This window comes from Eurosta solidaginis, chromosome 3 (genome assembly GCF_040869045.1).
Source record: "Eurosta solidaginis isolate ZX-2024a chromosome 3, ASM4086904v1, whole genome shotgun sequence".
NCBI lineage: Eukaryota > Metazoa > Arthropoda > Insecta > Diptera > Tephritidae > Eurosta > Eurosta solidaginis.
In genome coordinates, this window is record NC_090321.1 from 67,299,266 (window position 1) to 67,313,907 (window position 14,642).

The 14,642-nt window shown below is 40.6% G+C and overlaps 1 protein-coding gene and 1 long non-coding RNA gene across 3 annotated transcripts in view; one reads left to right on the forward strand and one right to left on the reverse strand.

Annotated features, from left to right (window-relative positions):
* The window catches only part of bs (blistered), a 126,316-nt gene that overhangs the window by 37,486 nt on the left and 74,188 nt on the right, over positions 1–14,642 (forward strand). The gene's annotated exons all lie outside the window — the stretch shown is intronic.
* LOC137246421 (uncharacterized) overlaps positions 7,735–14,642 on the reverse strand; it is a 59,153-nt gene continuing 52,245 nt past the window's right edge. Inside the window, exon 2 of the long non-coding RNA XR_010951475.1 lies at positions 7,735–9,437. This is a non-coding gene — a long non-coding RNA (uncharacterized lncRNA). The remainder of the gene's footprint in view (positions 9,438–14,642) is intronic.

The window sequence follows — 14,642 nt, forward strand, 5'->3', positions numbered from 1 at the left end:
TCAATATTGATTCAATGAGCTTCAAAAATTTATAAAAAAGATGCATAAAACGCACCTGCTGCCGCAGCGGCTGGAGAGATATTTTTTAGTCATTTTTAATATTCCTTTCAGCTGCTTGATTATTGCTGCTTTAAGTCCCAAAAGAAACGCGAAGGAAATTACTTGAAAAATAATACACCCTTTTTGTACCAACGTGGCTCTAAACTTTGTTTTATATCCTGCTTTTGGTTAGAAGAGTTAGACTATGACTGAAATAATGCCAATATAACTGCAAAAAGTTAAGGCCAACTTGACTATGACTCCGAAAAAACTTTCGAAATTTATTTAAAAATAGTCGTACAACGCCCGAAAGTCAACGAATTCAGACATTTTTTTTACTAATTTTAAGATTTCCTTTAAGTGCACCTACGTACAACAATTTGCTCCGAAAAGAGCTCGAAGAGATATGCTTCGAAAAATTAAGACTTCTAATGTAGAAAAAGAATCATAAAACGCTCCAATTGATTGCTCATTCAGGGTTCCACAATGAACTCTAAAGGAAAAACTTGGATTGATGTGTATTTTATGGTTATCAATGGAGTATTTTGCCCTACTTTCTATAAGGAGAGTTAAAGATCAAACCTTTAGAGATAAATCCAAACGCGTTTAAAAATTACTGTCGGAGTGAGATTCATTTTTGACTCATTTTTGTGACTCATTTTCGGTGCGCCGACGTAAAACGATTTTTTGCTCTTTTGTAAGAAATAAAAGATTTTATTAAGGAGCTCTCAAAAACAAGGGTATTTTAAGGTTGTTAGTCCATAACTCCAAATTGAGTCATTTGCCTTTCTTTGGTTAGGCGGTACGTATATTCGTTCCTCTGACTATCAATGTGTTTCACTCCATTCATAAACTTCAAACTTTAGTTTGCTGCATTGATTAGTCATTCATTCATTAATTTAAATTAAAAATACGCATAAGTTTTCTTAGCACTTGTCAGTAAATATGCGTATTAAAATTCATATTACGTCGTCGCTTCCGCTTCTCGTAAAACCACCGTTGTGTTGAACCTACGCAAACTACAAAAAAAAAAAAACTAAAATAAACGATAAACAAACAAAACTTGAAATGAAACGTCAAAATTCTACAAGTTGATTCGAGTAAAACTTAATCATGCCTTGCACTAGACAGAGGAGACAATGCAGTTTGATAATTTTGCGCGTTATTTAGCTTGCTGCTTTTTTCTTTAATATTTTTATTAATTTTATTATAATATGATGTAAGACATGCTAAAAAGGTATTGAGCGCGATCTCAGCAATTTTTCCATTGATCTTCAATGAGCTTTTCCGCACTCACACACACACATGTAATAATGTCAATGTCAGTGGCAGTGTGTGGCACCACTTAAGCGTGGGACACAATGACGTGTGCCATGCCGCCCAGAAGTTTGCATATATCCGTTGTATGTTTAAACATATTTACTGATATATTAACAATTTCTCATACATATTCAAATTGGATAAGTTGTAGGCAGTCAAAGCGCATGCGCACAAGCGACATTGCCGATAGCACAGAAATACGTAAAAAATATAAACAAAAATTCAGAGCAAATTTTCAACTTGCTGAGCTTGTTATAATAAGCAAAGGCGGTCGAGTGTATTGACCGGCCAGAGTTGGTAGATAATATATGTATGTAAGCCACACTGTTTAGTAGGTGTTATTATTTAATTTATTTATTTACACTTTGCTTCAGCTTTGCAAAGCACAATTCATACAGTCAGCGGAGAGCTAAATACGCATACGCCTTATCGACGGATGTTGAATGAATTTGTATGATGATCTTCATTCTGATCTATGACAAGATCGCTCATTCGAAGCAAAAACAAAAAAACTCTCAGCTGAATGCATTATCAATACATAGTACAACCTACACGTTTGCTTGACTCTGACTCTTGTGCTATAATTACAATAAAAACAAATCCAAAAAAAAAAAATATAAATTTTTTTTTATAAAATTTTGTTGTAAATGCATAACAATATACTTACCGCTTTCCGCTTGGCGTTTTCATTGACCAAATTAGGTAGGGGTTGTTAGATGTAAGCATGTAAATTGTACAAACATACACATGTTTAATTGACAAGGTAGTTCGCCATACTTACAGTTGTGTTCATAAAAATGGTAGTACGCGCAGAGATTGCACATGATTCTCTGGAGTAAAGCGCAAAAGTACTGAATCGATTTTTATATTATTCATTATAATATTTTCGGACAAAGGATTAACGCTAGCCAAATCAGCCCAAACTTGAAACAAAATCATGGCTTTGACTGAATGCGTTTGTCAACAGTTCGATCATCGCAAGAGTGTGAGTTTGAATCACACACCCTTTGAAACTTTAAAGAGATTTACAAGGTATAATCAAAACATCTTTCGCCTTGTCCATTCTGATGTCACATTGTTTAAATTTTTCACAGATTATACAAAAGCTATTTTCAGTTTCACCAAAAAGTGCTCTGAAAAGCGCTGTGTAGCCTCTTAGGTTCGATACTTGGTGCACTCACGTCGGAAACGCATTGATAGCTTGGGGAGGTTCAGGTTCAAATCGTGGTCTCACGCGCACGTAATTTTTGCCATAGGTTAGGTTATGTTGTACGGGCCTCTATGTGAATCGCCTAAACTTCCAATCATAGAAATTTTTACCCATTGTGAGTACCCTCAGCGAGTGTCTAGACGGCGGCCCATTCGTACAACGAGATTTTTCATAAACACACTAACTTTCCCTTATGAACTAAGGTAGGTACACCTCCACTACCTTCGCCAAACTATCTAAAACTGTGCCCATGAACTCCGAGTCGTTTTGTTCGCGGTGCTGGACATCATAAGATTCCTTTTTCTTCCTCATTCTGACAGGATCTGCGAAGGGCACTTGTGGTAAACGTCACCGTCGAAGCATGGATACACAGTGACCTGTGATGACGCTCGTCAATCCTTTCACTGCAGCTTTTTGCTTTTCTTTAAAGAGAGAAGCTCGTTCCGAGCATGGCCAGTAGAATCTTGAAACCTTTTTAGAGGATAACATAGTTGTGGTCGTACGGAGGTCCCCGCCTCATTTATATCCATTTCAAAACCTTTCCAGGCCCTCTCATCTGCTAATTCGTTTCCTAGTATAATGCGGTGCCCGAAGACACATTTAAGCGAGAAAGTATCCTGAGTTAATCCAGCTACTCTTTCTAAGATAAAGACTTTCGCTTGAAAGACACTGCAAGGCCAGGAAGCCGACATGATTGATTGACTTTCAGGTTTTCTGATGACCATAAACTTTCGCATCAATCGCGTTTAGTAATACGAGATACCGGCTGCTATGAACGCCTCAAACCTGACTTCCGAGTTGGCGCAGCTGATCGACTTAGGTCTGCTATTTCGTAAGTTTGTCTTCCCAAAGCTCCTGGATTGATTCCATTCTATTTTCGAAAATAATGGCAAAATCGATCAGGATGAGGCAACAACGTTCTACGGCGATGTCAAGTCTCGGACCAACCTGTCCCACAGAAGAATGAAACTTGCAGTGATACAGGTATGGAGTGTGCTGCTTCAGTTTGTGTCCACATCTGCGATACTTACCATTGTTGTTGTTGTTGTTGTTGTAGCAATGCTCGCCCCACCTAATAGCCGCGACCGATCACAAATTGTCATCAATATCCTCTAACGGGAGTCCAAGGAAACTTGCCGTTTCAACAGGGGTGGACCATAAGGAAAGGGGTGTTAGAGGCGTTGGTTCCACATTACAATTAAAGAGATGGTTGGTGTCATGTGGGGACACATTGCAAGCAGGGCATACATTTTGTATGTCGGGGATGATTCTGGATAGGTAAGAATTTAACCTGTTACAGTATCCAGAACGAAGTTGAGCAAGAGTGACACGCGTTTCCCTGGGGAGTATGCGTTCCTCTTCTGCGAGTTCTGGATATTTTTCTTCAAGTACTGGATTCACCGGGCAATTCCCGACATAAAGGTCCGACGCCTGTCTATGGAGTTCACCAAGGACCTGCTTGTGTTTTTCCGCTTCATACGGCTGGGTTCTCAGGTGTCGTATTTCCTCAAAATGCTTACGGAGATGACTCCTTAGGCCCCTAGGCGGTGCTGGTTCGTCAATCAGATGTCTGTTGGGATGCCCAGGTTTCTGGGTATTCAACAGAAACTGTTTGGTCAGCATCGCATTTCTCTCCCTGATGGGTAGTATTCTCGCCTCATTATGCAGATGGTGTTCTGGGGACATAAGAAGACAGCCCGTGGCGATTCTGAGAGCAGTATTTTGGCAGGCCTGTAGTTTCTTCCAGTGGGTGGTTTTTAGGCTTGGCGACCATATGGGTGACGCGTAGCACGTAATCGGCTGGATAATTGCTTTGTATGTGGTCAAGAGCGTTTCTTTATCTTTTCCCCAGGTACTGCCAGCAAGGGATTTGAGGATTTTATTACGGCTCTGAATTCTTGGAACAATTTCGGTTGCGTGCGCACCAAAATGTAGATCCTGATCAAACGTCACACCCAAGATTTTGGGGTGTAGGACAGTCGGTAGCGTAGTGCCATCGACGTGGATGTTCAATATGGTCGACATTTGGGGCGTCCATGTTGTAAATAAGGTCGCGGAAGATTTAGTCGGTGACAATGCCAGGTTTCGCGAGGCGAAAAAACTGGAGAGATCAGGGAGATAGCCGTTTATTTTATTGCATAGCTCATCGATCTTTGGGCCTGGGCCTGTGGCCATTATTGTGCAGTCATCGGCGTAGGAAACGATTGTGACTCCTTCCGGTGGTGAAGGTAGCTTAGATATGTAGAAATTAAACAAAAGCGGGGATAGGACACCACCCTGTGGCACCCCTTGTTTAATTCTCCTTTGTTTTGATGTTTCGTTTCTGAATTGCACCGATGCCTGCCGACCACCCAGATAATTTGCGGTCTACCTTTTAAGACATGGGGGAAGGGTAGACCCTTCCAGGTCTTGCAGTAACGAGCCATGGTTGACCGTATCAAAAGCTTTTGATAGGTCTAACGCTACGAGTACTGTTCTATGGTGGGGATATTGATTCAAACCGCAATTTATCTGGGTGCTAATGAAATTTAGCGCGGAGGTAGTGCTATGGAGTTTTCTGAAGCCATGCTGATGAGGGGCTAGCTGCAAATGTGCTTGGAAATAAGGGAGCAAAATGGCTTCAAGCGTCTTTGCCACTGGCGATAGGAGAGATATCGGACGATATGACTCACCTACGTTAGCTGGTTTCCCAGGCTTTAGTAGCGGGACCACCTTGGCCGTTTTCCATTTCTCGGGTATGACAAAGGTGGAAAGAGACAGGTTGAAGACATGCGCTAAATATTTGAAACCCTCTTTCCCTAGGTTTTTAAGCATCGGCATGGCGCGACCAATGTCGTCCTCAACCTCTCTAGCGGTGATGGTAATTGGTGACGCGCTGAGTTTGTGTTTATGTGCGTGTCTATTGGCTCTCCGTCTATCTTTGTCGACCGTAGGATGCATTATATATTGTCGGCAGAAAGCGTTCGCGCATTTTTCGCATCCGACAGCACCTTATCGCCAAAGGCGATGGAAACTTTGCCTTTGTGCTTAGTCGGATTCGATAGGGACTTGTGGATAGGGGTTGTGACCCCATACTTACCATTCTTCGATGCTTGTTTTGCTCGGTTGGCGAAGCGCCAGCCGCAAAGGCGGGTACGTACCTACAATTCGTATAATTTCCCCTGGTCGGTTGCTATGAGTATTACCTCATTATACTAAAAGCTTCGAATTTGCTTTGTACCATCCGTGTCCAGAAGTTTGAGCCAGGCAAACTCAGCTCTTTGGTCATTGCCCAATAAACATGCCGGCTTTCTTTGCCTTTCCAATGGTACCTGAACTTATTATTTTAAATACGTACGTCACCGTGTGCAAGTTAAGCACCGCCTCATCTGCATAGACTAAACTGCGCATTACGACATTTCTTATTTGGTAGCCTAGACCTTCTTGAGTCGCAAATCAAGACATCCAAGCTCAGATCAAATAGCAGCCTAGGCGGGTCGTCAATCCGAGTACTTTAAGACGCGTCGACGTACCCGACTTTGAAAGTATTTATAACTTTCCTTGCTAAGCCATGTAACTCGAGCGATCTGAGGATCGACGAGACGTGAGTTAGATTGGGTAACTCCCCTTTTTCGCCTTCTCTACCCTTACAAGCCTTTGGATTGAGTTTCCTCTGGCCATGGTAGCATGTCCGAGAGACTAGTTCGTCCTACTTTTTAGTCTCAATTTAAAATCGCCTATGGTCAACAATCGAATATGAACCTCATTTCTGATAGGTTTGACCGGTCTTCATTGGCATCTGCCGTTTCATTTCTGTAGAGAAACGCCCGCGCGGGCCGCGCGTTCGGATTTTCTTGTACCCCTTTTTTCAAATTCGTTGTGCTGTCACTTTTTATATTGCACCTGCTATCTTTCATCCATAAATCATCCAAAAAATTTGCTAAGAAAAAATTAAAAAATTTTGCAGAGGCTTTTCTGACCTACTTGCCTGCTCTGACCTATTGCCGTATGCTGTCCCCATCGATTGTGTCCTCTAATTAGCCCCACCAGAGCGCTATAACCGTATTCTTATCTGTGAAGAATTGGTTAATTTTTTTTAGTCAAAGTCCCTCGTGTGTCTGTCTTTCGGATCTTTTATTTTTCAGCTTAACTTATAACCGTCTTCTTGTCAGTATAATGGGTCGTCTTTTGCCATGTTTTATTTCATACTTTACGTTACTCGGTTTCATCTCGAAATCTAAGAACCTAATTGAAATATAAAATAAAGACCCAATGCAGCGCTTTCGTACGACTTCTATATTACGACAAACCTCCGCACTGCCGACATAGTGAAACGCTGCGTGAGTGTCATTCAAAAATCTAATAAACATGTTGAGAACTCCAATTGCTGTGCTAATGAAAAGGGCAACAAATGAAAACGCGACGTGCACCAATACTATTTAATTGAGCGCAAATGTACCTAAGTGTTTTATATAACAACAACTGAGCGCATGAATGAGTGAGTGAACGTTTGAATTTGTCAATGAGTTAGTAAGTTATTGATCAAGTCAATCTAAATTGTCGCTGTTAGTGTGCACATGAGTGGGCAAAATGTGTATGGGTGTGTGTGCGTCACTGTTCAATGAATGGGTTAGCGAAACGCCGCCAACTCTCTTGTACAGCTTGTTCGCTGTCAAGGTTAAATGCTAAAACGCGCGCGCTAAATGAACGATATCTTGTAGTGGGTTGATTGTTGTCTTATTTTTGTTTTTGTTTTTTGTTACTTATTTAAATACAAAGCCTAAGAAAATTTATTTATATTTTATTTAAAATTTTTTTTTAATTGTTGTTGCTTTCCAACTCATTAAAGACTAGTTTAGCACAGCGTGCGCATAAAAATTGTATAAATATCTACTTTTTCTTCTTCTTTTCCTGTGCTTTTTTTTGCGCGGGTGTGCAATTTTGTGCTATGTACGCTTGTATGCGCGCGCACATGAGTACATTGTATTTGTGTGCGCGCGTTTGTGCTCTTACCGTGACTATCCATATATGGTTTGATTCTTTTATGATTTTTCGGCTGTTGCCACACAACGATATTGAGCGCCTTTCTTATGTGAGCGCGCGACTTTGTGTGCGCTTTGATGTTAACTTACCAATGTAATTCCTTAATAAAAAAGAGTAAAACGCAAAAAAAAAAATAACAATCATTTTTCATGCAGCGACTTTTTTATTCATATGTGCTGGAAGCATAGCTTTAATTTTCTTGCAATTACAAGCGCACAAACAAACAACGTGCATCACATTTTCTTAGCGCTTCTCGCGTTTGGTGTGTTGCGCAAACTTATATGCACTCCCTCAGCTCTTAGTTGTTGCTGGCGCACGAAAATATCGACTGTCAATAACTTGCGCATACAACAACAAATGAGTTTACGTAGTCGTAAGTATGCCGAGCAGCCTTATTTTGAAGTTAACACAAAAGTTCAACGCCGCCATTTGTTTTATCTTTGAACGACGACCGCGCGCAAAATTGAACGTTCCTACTGTAGCGCATACGCGACTAATTCGCGTATCAATTCCAACATTCGAACGCGCACGCTTCTTCAGCACAAATATCATTTACATGCGCCCTCCTAGCTAGCGCTCAGTCTTTACTCAGTCTTTCTTTATTAACCGCCCCTGTTACATATATCCGTGTTGCGTGTGTATCGCAATGTGCTGCGTTGTGCCCTCAACGTTGGTATTTTAGTTGGGTTTTTTTCGGTTTTTATTGCATCAACTCTTGCGAGCCTATTTGAAGTTCTTCTTCTGTTTTTTAACTATTTGGCGACCACGTGCGCTTTTTTACATAGCTTCCTCCAACATTCGTAAATTTAATTACATGGCTTAGCGGTGGCGGTGGCGGTAGCATTCAAGGCATTTGAAGTACAACGGCACGCGTTCATCGCTATCGCTAAGGTATACGCGCGCGCGCGCTCTTGCCGCGTCACACATCCTTTAACTAAGCGTGCGCGTTGTCACACTCTGCCTGCCGTATTCTTCCTTCACTCCTCCACTCATCTGCCTTGTGTTAGTGCACCTTTAGCAGCTAATGCGCCTGCGCCCGCTGTTTGTTTGCCCATCATTGGTGGTTATTGGCGCGATATTCAATGCCGCCAACAACGAATATTCTTAATGCATTTACTCAACAACGACAAGAATCTTAGAAAGCATTCCGCATTGTATTCACCTTTGTGCAGTTTTGCGTGCGCTCATACCAACAGCAAAAATTTTTTTTTTCTTTTTGTCGTATAATAAGATTGAAGTCGGCAGTTGGCAGTTAGCAACTCGTTGCTATACAAATGCAAGGCGGTAATCCAAGTTGCAATTGCGCGTCGACGTACTATTGACTTGGAGCTCACTCATGTCGCCGCCGCCTTGCTAACCTTTCGCATTGTTTTATACGCATCGCTTCAACAAAAGGTAATGCGCGTACGTGTTCTTACGCTGCGCTCTGTGCAGGATCATACAAACTTCTTGCATATGCCCTCTTAATTTCAATAGTCATCCACAATCGGTGTTGTTTTTGTTTTTTTTGTTATTGATCAACCACATATTTGCCGTCTATCCAGCTGCACTCACTTCATACAGTTGATAATATCGCCCAAGCGTACTGTTTTGTAATCCAATTGATTGTTTAGTAGTCGCTTCTGGAATTCGGCATTTTTTCTAAAGCTTCTGCTGTTGCAGTTGCTCCTTCTATTGTTGTTGTTGCTGTTGCTCTTTTAGCGTTGGTGGTGCTGGAAGATATAGATGGACAGCATATACGAATATTTTTCTTTTTGCTCATGCGCTAAAAATTCATTGTAAGTAATCGCAGTCCTGTTCGATATGTTGGCGTCTTCTATTGCGTATGTACGCTTCCCTTGCGGTTCTGTAAAGAAGAAAATGACAATCGGTTAGCTTTGTATTTCGCATATTGTTGCAAATATTTGTTAGTTTAATGAAATGATCGTTACAGTGGAGGAGGTAGAAATAATTGTTTGTATTTTTTCAATAGTTCGTTTGTGGTTCAGAATATTTTGAAATAACTTAGAGGCACCACGCGACCGAGGGGGGCATACTGATCACTCGCTACCGTACGTAGTGCCATTCTACAGCTCCACCAAGCGCGAAGAAATAACTAGTACAATGGGGAGTGTCGCATCTACTTGGTAAAGAAGGATGCTGTCTACAGGGGCAAGTTACGTACAAGCGCAGCGTGCGGTGTAGGTTAGGTTAGGTTAAGAGAGAGTGCGTCGGTATTACCCACACTTCCACGCGGAAATATTTTTGTCCACTGTGACTGCACTCAGAAAGTGCAGGGTGGCGGCACATTAGTTTAACCCCATTACCTCCTAGTGGTCCTCAACGAACCACTTGCTTTCCCTGATGAATCCAAGAAGAAGTGAGACGTTCGCCTTCCCAATCTTTGCCAGGCTGTCGAAGAACCGTGCGCCCAGAATTCTGAGCCTTCTTCTTTGAAACCCCGGACATCGGTAGGGAAAGTGGTAGATCGACTCATCTTCCTCGTCATCCTGACAGCTTCTGCAGAGGGAGATTGTTGGTATTCGGCACCGTCGGAGCATTGGTGCGATAGCACAATGACCTGTGATGACACCCGTAAGTACCCTCACCGCGGATTTGTTCAGTTTGAGAACGAAGCTGGCGCCTTTCCTATCCAAGCATGGCCATAAAGACCTTGAGGCTTCGCAGTCAACCCTGTTGGTCCATAGCAAGCCCGTTGTCCTGTTCTCATATTCCTCGATTCTCCCTAGGAGATAACCCAGCGGTGGCCGGACGGAGCCTTCCACAGCGTGCGGTGTAAGTGTGCGTTATTTACGGCGCGAAGAGGGAAGCGAGAAGTATAATTAATTAGAAAAGATAATCGTGAAGCCAAAAAGCGTTGCGGTGTTCGTAAACTTCAGCGGCGCATCTTGATTCATTTATTCGTTAGGCAATTTTATGCGTTGGCTAAAAAGTCACCGCAGCTTAGGTTGAACTGGCCGGTCTATGGGAACCTCACATAGACTGAGTGAGTCCGTAGTGTTACTAGAAGTTTGTTTGACGACCAAACGAAAACCAGGACCAATCTTATAAAACAACATGTGACGCCAGGAAGCAGTGTCCAACCAGAATACACCCAATCTAATTGGGACGTCTATGGAGCAAATTTCGAGGGATGTTCCCCTGCTAGTTCATCCGCTTTTTTATTCCCATCTATTCCCATATGCCCTGGGACCCAATATAGATGTATGCTTCTCCCTGACGCAATTCTTTCCAGGGATTGCTTACGCTCTGACACAAATGTAGTACTTTGCGAGATTATTGTCTTAATTGCTGCTCGATTGTCAATATAAAAGTTGGCACGGCTGCATTTTAAGCTATTTTCTGCCAGTGTTTCTACTGCTTTGTTTGTGGCTACTACTTCCGCTTGAAAAACGCTACAGTGATATGTGAGCTTTGTAGAATCAGGTAGTCTGTTCGTCCTGTAATTGGTGACGCTTTACTACTATGGCGGTTTGGTTTGCACTCAAGCTGCCCCGAGGCACTGAGCCACGTTGCAGTTGCTAACGCCAAAAAAGTCAAGGCAGCCACACCTTTTTCTCGATAATTCTCAAGTGGAGCTAAAGTTGTCCTTAACCTGTCCCTACCAACGCACTACAGGCCGTGTCTTCCGATTTTTCTTTTCAGTTACCTTCTTTTGATTTCTAAGCATATACGGAGCATTTCCACATACTGAAAATATGCTAGTCAGCGACCAATCTGGAAAAGGATAATTTCAATTCAATATCCAGAGCGAAGTTGTGCCAAAAAAGCGCGTGTTTCTTAAAGCAGTTTACATTCATCCTCCCAGAAGTATCTTCATAAAGAAGTATATGGTTGAGCAAATACGCCCCAAACCGGCACTTACCGACTGCATTCACAATCGACAAAATGTATTCAAGTGTTCGTTGGGATGTTCCCTTAGCTAAAAACCCACCAGAAACTACTTGTTAGCATAATATTATATTACGAGCCGGACCCGTGCGCATCTTGCGCTACCAATATAAAAGTCCATTATCAAATATCAACAGGAATCAGCTGTTCGGTTAATCAATTAAAACTTACAGCTTGCGCTGCCATCTGGCATGTGGTAGCAATTACCGATAATGCAGTGCAAATATTCATAATATTGCCATAGTACAAATAGATTTCTTTGTGTGCTCACAATCGTTTATTTTTAACAAATTATTTTAATAAAATATAGTTAAACAAAAGCACTACGGCCAAAATTGCCCAAAGCTCGCTAAAAGCCCGAATCTCCATCTTTACAACCAAAACTTTATTTATAGATTGGGATTCGAAATAAGAGCGAAAAAGGGGCCCGTACATAAAAACAGCAATTAGAAATAATATATATGATATTGCGGCACTCATTTGCCAGAACGTGGTTTTATGGTTTCATGTACGGTGGTAGAAGATGATGCTATCAAAGATGACACCCCAAATTGCTGAATGGTCGACAAACGATATGAATGATAATTTCATTACTGATATTTGCCGACTACTCAGATAGTGTGCGGTTCAACTTTGCAGTCTCCAGAAGAGTTGTGGAAACTGTCTTTTGTTGTCCAGTTTCTAGGTTCGGTATCTGGTTAGCCTGAATGGTTAAGAAATTAAGTGCTATGCATTAGTAGAATCAGTGCTGAAGTGTGGCAGTTCGGTCTGTAATATTGAAGTATCACGGGTTCTAGTAACTTCAGCAAAGCGATATAATGCTTTAGTTTGGTAATATTGTAGTATATCTGTGCCCTATTGTAGAAATAATACGAGAGTACAAAGACTAAATTGATCAGTATAGAGGTGCCGTCGGAGATGATTAACCTAAAAGCTTTACCTATCTGGAGAGTTCTCACTTGATAAAGGGCGGAGCTTTATCTATATAAAGTAGAGCAGCTAATATGTATTTGTAGTCGCTAAATCACAAAAACAGCAAATCTATCAATTGCAAACGCCGACGGCAAATGTAAAACATCCATAAATTTAGGTTAGTTTAAAAAATAATAATGAAATCCAGAGCAATGGTCTCATCTTTCCTCCGCTATCACCCTCGTATCATATATATTATTTCTAATTGCTGTTTTTATGTACGGGTCCCTTTTTCGCTCCTATTTGGAATCCAAATCTATAAATAACGTTTTGGTTGTAGAGATGGAGATTCGGGCTATTAGCGAGCTTTGGGCAATTTTGGTCGTAGTGCTTTTGTTTAGCTGTATTTTATTAAAATAATTTGTTAAAAATAAACAATTGTGAGCACACAAATAAATGTATTTGTACTCTGGCAATATTGTGAATATTTGCACTGCATTACCGGCAGTTGTTACCATACGCCAGATGCCAGCGCAAGCTGTAAGTCTTAATTGATTGATACTACAGCTGATTTCTGTTGATATTTGATAATAGACTTTTATATTGGTTGCGTAAGATGCGCACGGGTCCGGCTCATATATATATATATATATATATATATATATATATAGGGGGTATTCCATCCCATTTCGACCAATTTTGAACCCGACCCCTTTAGAATTGGCTGAAAGTTTTTCTTCTTTTTCTAGCTTACGAAAGACGTTTTTCAGAAATTTTTAAAATTTTTTCATCCAACTCAAAAAAAGTTATGAATTTTTAAAAAAACTCCGTTTTTGTTTTCAAAATGCTACAACTTTTTCAAAAATTGACCGTTTGGGATCTTTTTTTTTTTTAATTTGTTTTTAAATGTACTTTTCGGAAAAAATTCCAAAAAATTTTTAAAGTTTTTTTTTTGTAATTTTTCAGTTTTTCGAGATTTTTCGAATTTCGCCCTTTTTTTCTCATAAAAAACTTCAATCAATTCTGCAATCATCCCCACCAATCCCGGAGTGGGCCGAGAATTTTTTTTTATTTAATTGAAAAAAAAAAAACTTTAAAATTTTTTTGTATTTTTTCCGAAAAGTACATTTAAAAACATATTTTAAATAAAAAAAAATGATCCCAAACGGTCAATTTTTGGTAAAGTTATAGCATTTTGAAAACAAAAGCGGTGTTTTTTTTTTTAAAATTCATAGCTTTTTTTGAGTTGGATGAAAAAATTTGAAAAAAAACTTCTGAAAAACGTCTTTCGTAAGCTAGAAAAAAAAGAAAAACTTTCAGCCAATTCTAACAGTCGGGTTCAAAATTGGTCGAAATGGGATGGAATACCCCATATATATATTTACATAGATCTGCATTCTGGAGAGAAACCTTTTCGTCCATTTACATAGCCTACAAAGCGGTGTGCCTTTTTATTTAACGTACAAAGCTTATACTTAATAAGTTAGGTTAGGTTTTGGAGTCTGCTTCTTAGCATATCAGAGACTGGCCTATTACGGTACTATTGGCATTCCCCCTTACATAGATGTGCAACAAGCTATACCTCTTTTTCCATCTAACGCAACGCAGCCATGCGCTTGTACGAATTGAACAACTCTACACCTCCCCGCTTGACACCTCAACAGTTAGTTCATCATTGTCTGGATTAGTGAACTCCTATTTGAAGCTTTTCTGTAGATGCTATTGTACTCTAATAGGGTTTCGGGTTCTTTCCCTACTCAGGTACTTTTGGCAAGCTCGTGAGAAGAATTGTTCTTCCTGGACTTATGGGAATTAGTGCTTCCCTAACGAACTTCGGTAAGCATATCATCTTACGAGCATACGTAACATGCCTGTGTAGGGTTCCTCCTTTCTGAACCAGCGGCACATTTCTCATCGTTTCAGGTCTTCAATAGCTGTAGGATAGGTCCAGTTTTATACTTTGTCAAATAACTCTAATTTCTCTCTTACGTAAGAACAGCGCCTTCTTCATAATCTCCATAAACTTATGTAGTTGGTAAAAAGTCGAATAGAAAGCGGTTCGTAGAAAATCAAATGAGCTGCACTTGTTCTCCTGCAGGCCCGATTTGATGTCCGGAAAAACTCCGAACAATATCTGCAAGCTTTTCATGGCAACAATACACTCGATGAGCTTATACCATTGACGAGGGGTGACCCCGAATAAAATTTTAAAGTATTTTGAGTGGTGTGGCGGTAGCGTGCTCTGTCT